Below are 12,901 nucleotides of genomic sequence, written 5' to 3'. Positions count from 1 at the left end.
GGATCTCTCCTTTCACTATGTGGGTAGTGGGGGTTTCAAACCACTGTGGTGGCAGCACCTTGACTCTCTGAGCCCTCTGTGCTGTCTCTAAAGTGTGACAAATCTGTCAGCAGAGTTTCGGATCCACTTCTGAATCCAACATTTCTTTTTTTAAGATTGCTTTTATTTTTACTCACGTGTGTGTTTATGTGTGGTTATGTGTACTTAAAGGCAGGTGCCCACAGAGGCCAGAAACAATGGTCAAACTTACTGGATCTGTCGATGTGGGCTGTCGTGGGTCACCCCAAAGGCGTTCTCAGAACTCCTCCGCGGAAGTAGCAAGTGTTCCTGACACTCATTTTGCTGTTGTTGCAGTTAACTGTCCTCTTCAGAAGCAGTTAATGGCAGACATACCAGCGCTTTGTCCTTGCCATTTGGAGACAGGACTTCACGTCAACTAGGCTAGCCTCAGCGCAACTGGAAGTGACCTTGAAGTTCTGGTCCTTTTGCCTTTAACACTTCAGGGTGCTAGGACCACAGGCACTGGCTATCGCACCTGACTGAAACTTTCTCTCTTATAAAATGAAAAAGCCAGTGGTGCATGCCTGTGATTACAGTTTGTAGGAGCGAAGGCAGGAGGATCATAGGTCCAATATTGGCTACAAATTCAAGGACAGTTTGGGCTAAAAAGCCAGCCCTTATTGTGAAAAAAACAAACATTTTACACTATATATATTTACATTGCAAAATTATTGTAAAATAATTTTTAAAAACAAACAGAGGGGGGTTGGGGATTTAGCTCAGTGGTAGAGCGCTTGCCTAGCAAGCGCAAGGCCCTGGGTTCGGTCCCCAGCTCCAAAAAAAAGAAAAGAAAAAACAAAAAAACAAACAAACAGAGGGGCTGGTGGAGAAGATGGCTCAGAGGGCAAAGGTGCCCACTGCCAAACCTGATGACCTAAGAAGTTCAATCCTTAGGACCCACATCATGGAAGGAGGGAGCCTATTTCTTCACATCGTTCTCTAATTAAGTAATGTACAGAGCCAGCTATGACACCGTACAATCCGAGCCATTAGGAGGTTGAGGCAGTTGAATCAGGACTTCAGATTTTCCTTTACTACACAGGCAGCTTGAGGCCAGCCTACATGGGCTGCAGGAGACTGTCGCAACAGACAGAGAAAGGAAGGAGCCTTTACCTGTCAAACATTGTCCCTGGGATGAAAGACAATGAAAAGTTAAGATTCTAGACTTCAAGAACTTAGACAAACAAGGGCACTCACTGACATGTGACCCAGAACTAGGGCCGGTGCTGGATGGGAGACACAGACAGAATTAGGTCAATTAAAAACATTAGGGTATGAAGTTAGATTAGATAAAAGTGCTGTATCAATATTTAATTTCCTGAAGTAGATAATTTACTGAGGATTTCTGTTTTGTTTTTAGGAAAATGCACACTAAAATCTTAAAGGGGAAAGAGGCATGATGGCATCGACCTCCCCAAATGTTTAAGATGTGTGTGTGTGTGTGTGTGTGTGTGTGTGTGTGTGTGTGTGTGTGCGCGCGCGCGCGCGCGCGCACAAGAGTGCATGAATGTGCCTATGCTCACACAGATGCAGAGATGTGTGTCCGAATATTACAAATTAGTAAATATAGGTAAAGGGTATATGAATCTTTGTAAAATTCATTCGCCCTCTCCCTTTTCCTTATTTGATCCTCTAAACTGAATAAACCAGGTATGCCAGGGTAACACCTGCCTATAATCCAACATGCAGGAGACAGAAGTATCAGGACTTTAAGGTCATCCGTGGCTACATACGAAGTCTGAGGCCAGTCTAGCATACACAAGATCTTGCCTATAAACAAACAAACAAACAAATAACAAAGAAAACTTTAAAGTCACGATAGAAGAAGCCAAAGAAGACACCAGATGATGGAGAGACTTCTCAATGCACATGCATCGGTCGTATTGATGTGAGAATAGTTATTATATCAAAAATAATCTATAGGCTCAGTGAGATTTTTCCCATTGAAATTCTGAAGCACTTCTTCCTAGAAATTGAAAAGGAAAATCTTAAAGTTCATATGGAGGCATGAAAGGCCTCAGATATCTAAAACAACCCTGGACAATAGAAACCCTTGCTGGAGGACATTGTCAACTCCCCTGTCAGGTTGTCCTGCTGAGTCATCGTGGTAAGGGCAGGCAGCACGGTGTTGGCACAAAGGCTGAAACGCCGAATAAGACCCACACACCCCAAAGATGCCAGAAATACCCATTGGGGAAAAAAAGACAGCATTGTCAACAAACGGTGCTGGGTAAACTGCTATCTCCCTGTAGAAGAATGGAAATGAATTCTTCTCTCTGTCAGAACTAAAAAGAATTCCAAATGGGTCGAGAGCCTCACTAGAACCTTACAGAGGGAGGCACGGGAAGTACAATCCACTCTACAGGCACAGGGGAAGACACCCTGAATAGGAGCTTGGTCACGTGGAAATAAGACCCAAATCAAAAGGTACCATCTATGAAATTAAAGGGCTTTTGCATTGCAAAGAAAACTTAAAAAAAAAAATCAGGAACATGTACCTATTATTTTCTTGTAGGATATTTTAAGAAATAGGCAATACAGGAATGGGGCATCTTTTGATTTCTGTGGTTTCGCATTTCTCATTTCCAACACCTGAATTCTCTAAAACCATTTTCATTTAAACCATTAATCAATGGTATAGTAGTACCATCCCCAAAGATTCCCAAAAAAACCCTTAATTGAGTGAAGAGGCGGCCTACAGAATGGGAACGAGTCTTTGTCAGCTACACATTTGATAGAGGATTAGTGTCTAGAATATACAAAGAGCTTTAAAAAAACAGAAAGAAAACAAACAGCCCAACTGGGGTAAAAAAAAAAAAAAAAACGGACTATAGAATTGAACAAAGTGTTCTTGAGGAAATGTGAAACACGGAGACATCTTAAAGAGTATTCTATATCCTTAGCCATCAAAGTAGTCCAAGTTAAAACTACACTGAGCGGGATTGGGGATTTAGCTCAGTGGTAGAGCGGTTGCCTAGAAAGCGCAAGGCCCTGGGTTCTGTTTTCAGCTCCGGAAAAAAAAAAGAAAGAAAAAAACAAAAAAAAAAAAACCAAACAAACAAAAAAGAAACTACACTGAGCTTTCATCTTTCCCTACGAAATGACCAATAGTTAAGGCAAGAAACGACCCCAAATGCTGCTGAGGGTGGAGGAACCTTATTCTGTGTCTATAGTGGTGTGGCCCCTGCAGAAGCAGACTTACCACGTGACTCAGCCTCACCTCTCCTGGGTATCCATGTAAAGGCGTGCATCTACTGCAGGGACCCTCTTCACCCGTACTCATTACCGCCGTGTTCACCACAGCCAGGCAATGGAATCGCTCTAGATGTCCGTCAGCCGATGAGCGGTAATTCATCTGTGAAACATTACATCACAAAATCTGTAGATAATTTATGGAAGTGGGAGGAGCTACGCTGAGTGAGGTAACACAGACCTAGACGACAGATGCTCCGTGTTCTCTCTCATGTGTACATACTAGTTTTGAGTCTTTAGAGTTATTTTATGTGTTTGGTTTGGGGTCCCCATGGAGGGTAAGAGTGCTGGGAAGGGAGTAATAAAGCTCTTAGGGGAAGAAGGACAGAAACGCAAGAACGGTATGAAAGGGGGAGGGAATAGGAGGAGAGAGGTTAGAGGAAAGGGCCATGTGAAGACCTCCTCTATTATAAGTTCACTAAAAGATATAATTTAAAATATGTTTGAATGGCAATGCCCTATAGAGGGGATAATTTCTTCAGAAGCCATAGTTGAGAGAACAAAATCCTGGCAGCAAGTAACGGGGAGTTGTACGGGGAGTTTTCAGACAACTCCCTGACAGGAAAGCCACTTCCATTGCTGCTGGTTGCCACCAGAACTGGATGGCGAGGCCTTGCTGAACACACCATTTATCATGGTCACAGGAAAATCAAGCTGGTACAGATCAGAAGCCCCCCTGAGAGCCAGTTTTCCCAGTGCCAGAGGGTGTACCACGAGTTGCTGGCAGGGGGAAGGCATGGGTGGTACCCAGCTAGGAGCCCTGTGAGGTACAATAACTACCATCCTGGAAAGATGTGCTCGGCGTGTATGGTGGGTGACCAACTGCACTCCACTAGACGTGAAGCCTGCTCAACAGGAAGAAACAGGCCCGGTACTGTAAACCTCGCCAAGTGTTCAAGTCTGGGAGGATCGTAGGCCTCAAGAGAATCCACTGCTATTAGTTTGCTAAATGGACATAGTGCCAAACGTTCTTTTCTATGTGTACGTTTGTCTCGTATCCATAGAGAGTGAACCTTTAAGAGTTAATTAGAGATGCTTCGGTTTTGCAGAGACAGTAATTAATTCAAAAATTTACAACTGGCTAAAGCCAGAAAGTAAAAGTCCGTGGAGGGCCCAGGATCTAAATAGCATTTCTACCTAATCCTCTACCCAAAAGACTCAGGAAACTTCATGGAAGAGAAAGCAGAGAGTAAGAGTCAAGAAGTTGGAGTGGATCGCCGTGAAACGGTGCCTTCTGGACACACAGAGCCAGTGTGCTCATGAACTCCCTGAACCTGCACAAAGCCCTCCCAAGAGTGCCTTCGACACTTCAGCATGGAAACTCGTGAGCCCGCTCTACATCCTGACAGAACCTTGATCTCTTTGGGTGGCTGAGGGAAAGGGTATCGCTTTGTTCGGTTGCATAACCGAGGCTAAGTGCTTGAGCTCCAGTAAGTAAGCTCTCAGTCACGGTTTAAGTAGCAGGCCTCTGTAAACTCGGTCGTCATACTCACACACAACATGAAAGTGGTAAGGGGAACTGTTAGGAAAAAGAGGGTTCTGTGGGAAGAGGAGTGAAGATTAGAAAGGGTCACAGGGTGAAACTCATTGTGTGTGTGTGTGTGTGTGTGTGTGTATAAATATGTCGGAATAATTTTAATTTAAAAAGGAAAGAAAACAATTGATAGAAAAGTCCAGGAAGGACCAGGAGGAAGCCACTGAGGAACTTTGGCTCAGGAGTCCAAAAGCTCTATATTATTTTAATTGATCACTATTTGACTCAGAAGTTCTGGAAATCGGGTTCCAAGATGGCAGAGAACTTACCTGCTTAGGGGCTGGTTTGGAACTCAGTAGGTATGTAATAACAGTGGAACGAGAGCCACATATGAGGATGGGCACCTGTGATCTTAGCTGTAGGGAAGGTAAAGCAGGAGGATCATCATGAGTTCAAGACCAGCCTGGACGACATAGTAGTCTCAAGCCCAGCCTGGCCTCTAGAGTGACCCTATCTAAAACAGTAACTGATCCGTCAACAAATGTAGACAGAGAACGAAAGCCTTGTCTCGGTGGTACTGTGTCTCCATTTCCCCATCTCTGATTCACACAGAAATGGCTTCACTGGGGGTTGGGGATTTAGCTCAGTGGTAGAGCGCTTGCCTAGGAAGCGCAAGGCCCTGGGTTCGGTCCCCAGCTCCGGGGGAAAAAAAGAACCAAAAAAAAAAAAAAAAAAAAAAAATGGCTTCACTGTCAGACAGTTGACAAGGTTCCTAGAGTGCTTGCCGTTGTTCCCTGGGGAAAGAGGGCAGGCAGGGGTGACTCCAGGTATTCCCAGCATGAAAAGAAGTCCCAGCCTCGATGTCAGAAGTTTTGAATTCTGAACCGGAAGCATCTAAACATCCCTGATGCACCGCATTCTTCAGACAGACCGGAGTCTGGCGTGTGGAAAGAAGTCATGTCTTCTCTTAGGGGAACCAGAGGGGACTACAGGGACATGGGGAATCCAGACCTCTATACCTTGAATGGGAAGCATTGGTCAGAGATTGCATAAGCAGCAAGTGATCTCTATGTGGCCAGGAAGCAGAGCTGTTCTAGGAAGACAGAGCTAACATCCCATAGCCTGGGTACTCCGCATAGGGTCATCACACAAATGCATGTGCACTTAGTCATACACATGTACAAGACTATACATGTATGTACATACACGCCCTCGTTCACACACATGCCAATATACACACACATACATACACACACACATACATACATACATGAACATGAGTGACTAGACCCAAACACTATTAGAAACCACCTTACGTCTCAGAGAAGTAGGGATAGTTATTGCCTGACCTGGCTGAGGAGACAGACCCTGGAGTTCCCTTTCTTATCCTTGGCTTTAGCTCATCTTGAGAAGGACTCTTTCACCTCTGTGGAATAGAAACCGTGGGTGTGGACCCCTGGCTTTTGTGGCTAGCTTCCCACAGGTGCTGAGAATGGAAGGTTTCCTCATAACCTTCCCCACTCTGCTTGCTCCACCATCTTGCAGAGGTAGGCAGCTCAGAGAGGCTAAGAGAACACAGGGCCCGAGTCTCCACAGCTCTCTGGCTCTCCCTGGCTGCCCATGCTCGGGTCAGTATTTCAGTCACTAAACTTGTCCTCACTGCAGCACCACACCCCATTTCTGAAGGTGTTTTGTTAAATGAGAAGCATCTGTGAAAGGCTTGGTTGAACACCCGCCATAGAGCAAGAACCTGATGAATAGTCACCCTCTCCACCAGAGTCTACCGTGTATTGCACCCTAACACTTTCTAAAATTGACCTTGGACTTCCTTTGCCTGTTCCAGAATTAAATTAGAAGCTTATGTGCAGCCAAATCTCTCCCAGAGAGCAGAAGCCAACAGGTGGCTCAGGAGACACCTGGGCTTGTAGAAGCCAACAGGTGGTTCGGAGACACCTGGGCTTTCGAGAAGCAGCCCTCTTGTCCTGCTGTGCAGGGGGGCTTTGGAATGGCCTGGTCACGACTGCTTCTGTGAACGCCTTTGGCAAACTGCTAGGAGACTGATCTTTTCAGAGCACCTGCATCTACTACCTGGAATTCATTCTTCTTACCTCGAGAGGTAAAGGTAGCCCAGCCTACCAGAAGTCTTAAATCAAAAGATCTGGGGGTAAAGTTAGTTGTGGGACAGAAGGGATTTTCAAAGAAATTAAAATAAAGGAACATCTCTCTGAGGAGAGTTAAGTACAACATAGGCAAGCAAGGGGAGTACAGTGAAGCCAGTCGTGTTCCTGGACATGCTGCTTCTGCACGGAGATCTGCGTGTTGGATTCTGGGGAACAGCAGAGTACGACGGTCAGCACTTGTTGGAAAGATCTGGTTTCTGTAACATCTACGAGACAGTCATGTTCACTCTTCTCCATTTATTAATTCAGTATGTGTGTGCACACACACATGCTCCTGTGTGTTTGGATGAGAGAGAGAGAGAGAGAGAGAGAGAGAGAGAGAGAGAGAGAGAGAGAATCAGAGGACAACTCTCTCTCTTCCTCCCTCTCTCAACATTTTATTTAATTTTATCTATATGAATAATTTGCCTATATTTTTAAGTGTACATGCCTGAAGAAGTCAGAAGAAGGTGCCAGATTTCCTGTGGCCCAGACTGGCCTTGGTCACCCTCTTTGCCTCAACCTCCCAAGTGCTGGCCATGCACCATTTCATACACTCAAGGACACTGGGCATATATATAAGTTTCATATACGTGTAATTTTAACTCATGCTAGGGCAACACTCTACCTCTGAAGAACAGCCCCAGCAATAATGCTCAAGTTCTTACTCTTTTTTTTTTTGTTTTGTTTTGTTTCGTTTTTTTTGTAATTAGCAGTACTTTTTTTTAAATTCTGAGTTTTTATTTATCTGTGTGTGTGTGTGTGGGTGTGTGTGTGTGTGCTCAGACACGCAGATGTGTGTGTTAGTGTCCTCTAAAGGAAAAGAATTGATAGAATAAATATACACATAATTATACACATTAAGAGTATTTATTAGCCTAGCTTATGATATGCTCTGGGCAGTGTAGTAATGGCTGTCTCCCACCGGAAAAGCCAAGACTCGTGCAGTTGTTCAGTCCATGAGGCTGGCTGTCTCAGCAGTCCCAGTCTCGAACTGGAGGCCTGGAGGACACCGGGAGAGTGGCTGTTCTTCAGTCTGACTTGGGAACCCAAGGAAGTTGATTCTGATATCAGTGAAGGACAGCCTCAGTGACAGTATAGATGTCCTTGCCAGTTAGAGGACAAGTGGACCAAAAGCAAAGCTTCCTTCTTCTGTGTCCGTTTGTGTGGGCTCCCACAGAAGGTGTGGCCCATTCGGTGTGGGTCTTCCAGCTTCAGATGATCTCAGAAACCCCCCCCAGAAGTGCCCATCTGCTTGCGTGGTAGGTGATCCTGCATGGAGTCAAGCTGACAACCAAAGGTTGCCACCACAGACATGTGTGGCACTGGTCATCTGTATACCTTCAGTTGGGATCGGAGAATTGAACTCAGGTTGTCAGGGTTGGGTGGCAAGTGCCTTACCTACTGAGCCATCTCGCCGGCAGTCCTCGCTGGCAGTCCAGCTCTTATTTTAACGTAGAAAAGAGATTTAGAGCTGAGCTTTAGATCTGTTGGGATTGTCTTCTTTAGATTCTACATTTTTACTGATTTGAGACGCTTAGAGCCACTGCTTTGCTTTGAAAAACAGATCTTCCCCTATGCAAAGGAAAGATTTCTATTCATTAACCGGTCGTCCAGGCTGCCTCAGCTCCGGCTTGTGCCTTGGCACCACGTGGCACTGTGAGGGAACTGGTCAGAGGGATCCTTTCTACACTGAGATTTACGTTACAGCACTGGGAGTTTACTTAGCTCTAGTCATATCCAAGCTTAAAATAAACCCTTACCGTGTCGGGGTGGCCTATAGGGGCGTATATTCGAGATGTTATTTTTGGAAACTGTTAGAGAATGAAATGAAAACTTGTGATTTCCTGTGAACTTGGCTTGGAAGTGAAATAAAGATTTTATGAAGTTGGAGGTGAATGAATTTACTCTGCTCAGCTATTCTTGCTTGCAGGTTACCGTAGGCCATGGAGTAAGGACTTCAGGCTTTACAGACTTCCCCCACCCTCCCACTCCCTCCCCCAGCAGTTTCCTGTTTGTGGATCAGTCTTAACCAAACCATCAACTGGCCTTTAAATAAACACACAAAGAAGTAAATGTCAGGTCTAGGTGGCTCATGCCTGGAATCCCAGCATTTGTGTGGTGGAGGCAGGATCATTACTGAGAGTTTTAGGTCAGCCTTATCTGCAAATGGTGTTTCCGGACATTCATGGACACAGAGGAGAACCTTGTCTACACAAGAAGGAGGGAGGAGAAAGAGGGAGAAAGGAAGGGAGGGAGAGAGTGAGAAAAGGAGGGAAGAAGGAAGGAAGGAAAAGGGGAGAGGGAGGGACAGTGAAAGGGAGGGAGGAAGGAAAGGAAGAAAAAAGGGAAGGAAAGAGGAAGGGTAGGCAGGCATGATGCCACACACCTACAATCCCAGAGCTGAGAGGCTGAGACAAGATTGTCAGATTACGCAGAAAGTGCCCAAGCTATGTGCCAAGACCCTAACTTCAAAATAAAACAAAACAAAACAAAACTTAGTAACACACAAAAACCTCCCTTTCCCCCTTTCTGAGACAGCATTTCTCTGCATAGTCTGGCTATGCTTGAACTTGCTCTGTAGCCCAGTGCACTGCCGTAATCCTGATCCTTGGGAAGCTGAAGCAGAAGCATCACAAGTTCAAGTCCAGCCTAGGCTGCTAGGCCCTCTAGCCACCGACAAATGAATATGTACATAGCACGTCCGGTTGTAGCGTGTTTTCACTATAACATGTATTGTTATGAGCTTCAGAGTTCAGGGTAGTGGCTTGTGTCTCTATACTGGGAATTTACAAACAGCAGAACGGACGCCATCACAGCCTACAGATCTAAACACTATACCGGTCCACATTAGACAGCTTAGGTTTCCTCTTTCAGAAAAATGACTGAAAAGCTTCTCTCTGTGGGTTTGAGGGTATCCTCCTCCATTCAACAAAGGATGTCTGTGTCTCTCTTCATGAAATGACACAGAAAAAAAAAAAACCTTTTTTTTTCCTCTTTTTTTGAGACAGGGTTTCTTTGTGAAGCTGTCCTGGAACTTATTTTGTATACTAGGCTGGTCTCAAAATCAGATCTCTGTCTGCCTCTGCCTCCCGAGTGCTGGGATTAAAGGCTTGAGTTGCCAGACACCTGACACAAAGTGATTCAATTGTGTAAGGTGCAGAAGGCACAGCTAGTCACTAGCAAACATTTGGACTGGGGCAATGCCACTAAAAGACAGTGTGCTAGCCCATACCCAAAACCTCTCTCACAGATACCATGCTCTGAGAAAAATGCCTGTGTACTTTCCATAAGAAAAAAAAAATCCCAAATACTCTTTTAGGAGTTACGAAGAGTGGGGCAAGCATAGCATAGGCTGTCTTCAGCACCAGGGTTCAAGAGCAGATGCTATTTTGATGTTCTTCCTTAATTCTCAAATGTCACTGTCATCTAAAAGTAAACTTCATAGCTGGGTGGTGGCAGTGCATGCCTTTAATCTCAGCCCTCAGGAGGCAGAGGCAGGTGGATCTCTGTGAGTTAGACAGAGGTCAACAAGGTATACAGAGCAAGTTTCAGGACAGCCAGAGCTATACAGAGAAACCCTGTCTTGAAAACACACACACATACAGACACACACACACACACACACACACACACACACACACACACACACACACTGAGGAAGAGGAAGAGAGAAAAAGCTCCAGCAGCTGGTGAAGTGGCCCTGGGATCAGGAGGAACATCCAGAGGACCTGAGTTTGGTTTGCAGCACTCACACTTCATAGTTCATAGCTGCCTGTAACTCCAGGGCATCTGACAGCCTCTACTGGCCTCAAACAACACCCGTACCCAGGAACACATACGCATAATTTAAAAATTTAAACATCTCTTTAAAAATTAATTACAGACATCATGACAATTTATTCTTAAATTTCTTAGTGTGATTCTTCAACAAACAAACAAACAAAAAACAAAAAACCCACACACTCTTCTCACGTCTGACCAAACTACCACTATTTCCTTTGTCTTTCTTCATATCCTGCCCCGACTCAATTGCACGCTGCTTGTGGAGGTGCAGACGAGCATCCTCAGACCCGCAGGACAGGCACTCGGCTTCTGTCTGTGCCGCCTCATTCCCATGTCATCTCACCTGGAACAGATTAAAGCTGTTCCGCCTCTGCCGGCTTCCTCCCATCTCTCTTCCGATTGTAGCACTGACCTATTGAAAAGATGTGGGCCGTTCACATTGCAGAAGGCTCTGGGTCTGCTGCACTGCTCTGCTTGAAGTAAGCCCTCTGTCCCTTCCATGCCCTATAAATTTAAGGTTTCATAAGAAAAAAAAATCATGATTCAATCGTAGTTACATTTTGTGGCAAGACAATCAAGTTAAGGGTGACAGGACGTATCTCTTTTTGTATCACATCAGGGAATAATGACTCCTTGTCTTTTCAAAGGCATGAGAAACAGAAATAGCTACCTCTTCACACCAGTGAAAAAAAAAATAAAGAACGAAAGAACGGAAGAAAAGAAAGAAAGAAAGAAAGAAAGAAAGAGAGAGAAAGAAAGAAAGAGAGAGAGAAAGAAAGAGAGAGAGAGAGAAAAAAGAAAGAAAGAAAGAAAGAAAGAAAGAAAGAAAGAAAGAAAGAAAGTAAGTTAGTTCTGTGGTCAGGGATTAGCTTAGTGGTAGAACACTCTCCTAGCATGGGCAAACGGGTCTGGTCCCCTGTACTGTGAAGTAAACCTTGGGCTCTAAAGCCAGAACCATGAGCTACAGAATCTCCTTTAGCCTGTTTTCTTGTTAGAGACAAAGCAACGACAAGCCTAGGACAGGTTGCAGTCCTAAGGACTACACGAGAAAACAATAGCACTATCGAAAGCTGTCCCTTACTAAACAGTTCACTCTGCCAAGCCCTCCACAAGAGCTTCCCACTCACCATCCACCTAAGACTCACAGCACCCACTCCTGCATGGTACTGGTATACCGTGTAGAGAGGGGGACTGGAACAGAGGGACTCAACAGTCTGGCCAAGGTGAAAAAGTTTGTAAGAGGTGCAGGGAGTGTACACAGCCGACCAGCCAGACTGCAGAGCCCAGGTAACAAGCAAGCAATTATAAGTGACAGAGAAACAAGAAGCACTGGGTACGAGAGGATCAGTGGGGAGAAGCCTCCCAACCTGAGCTACAACCCTGGAGTCCATGGCAGGAGAGAACTGACTCTCAAAAGTTGTCTTCTGACTTCCAAACATGTCACAGTGGAGACACACACACACACACACACACACACACACACACACACACACACACTTTCAAAAATGACCGTTGACAATACAGTGGTCTGAGTAAAAATGGTCCCCTAGGCTCGTCTATTTGAATGCTTAGCCGTCGGTAGTGACACTACTTGAGAAGGATTAGAAATGTGTCCTGGCCAGAAGAGTTGTGGCCTTGTTGGAGGAAGTGTGTCACTTTGGGTGGGCTTTGAGGTTTCAAAAACTCAAGCTAGAGTCTCTCTCTCTCTCTCTCTCTCTCTCTCTCTCTCTCTCTCCCTCCCCCCCCAGCTGCTTGTGGTTCCACATGTAGAACTCTCAACCACACCTCTAACACCATGCGTGCCTCCTTCCTTTCGTGCTCCCTGCCCTGATGATACCAATGTGAACCTGTGAAACTCTAAGGCAGCCCCGATAAAGAGCTGCCATGTTGAGGTGTCCCTTCTCGGTGATAGAACAGTGACAAGGATGGACCCCAAAGGCAGCTGCTCTGCTGTGTGTTTTGCTTCTCTGTCTTTTTAGACTCTCACCGGTACCATTCCCTTGCCAATCTAATGGCTGTAGAGTGAATAGGTATTTCCGGTGTGGTGCAGAATACGCACGTAAGAGATAGCAATTAGACTAAGTCCTTACCTTGGCGGTACTAACAACCAGATAAAGGGAAACCCATCGGTGAGAGGAAAGAGCTTTGTGGAGGGGCGAGGCAGATGTGC

The sequence above is a fragment of the Rattus norvegicus genome, chromosome 15, assembly GCF_036323735.1.
Source record: "Rattus norvegicus strain BN/NHsdMcwi chromosome 15, GRCr8, whole genome shotgun sequence".
NCBI lineage: Eukaryota > Metazoa > Chordata > Mammalia > Rodentia > Muridae > Rattus > Rattus norvegicus.
This window is presented reverse-complemented; position numbering follows the sequence as displayed.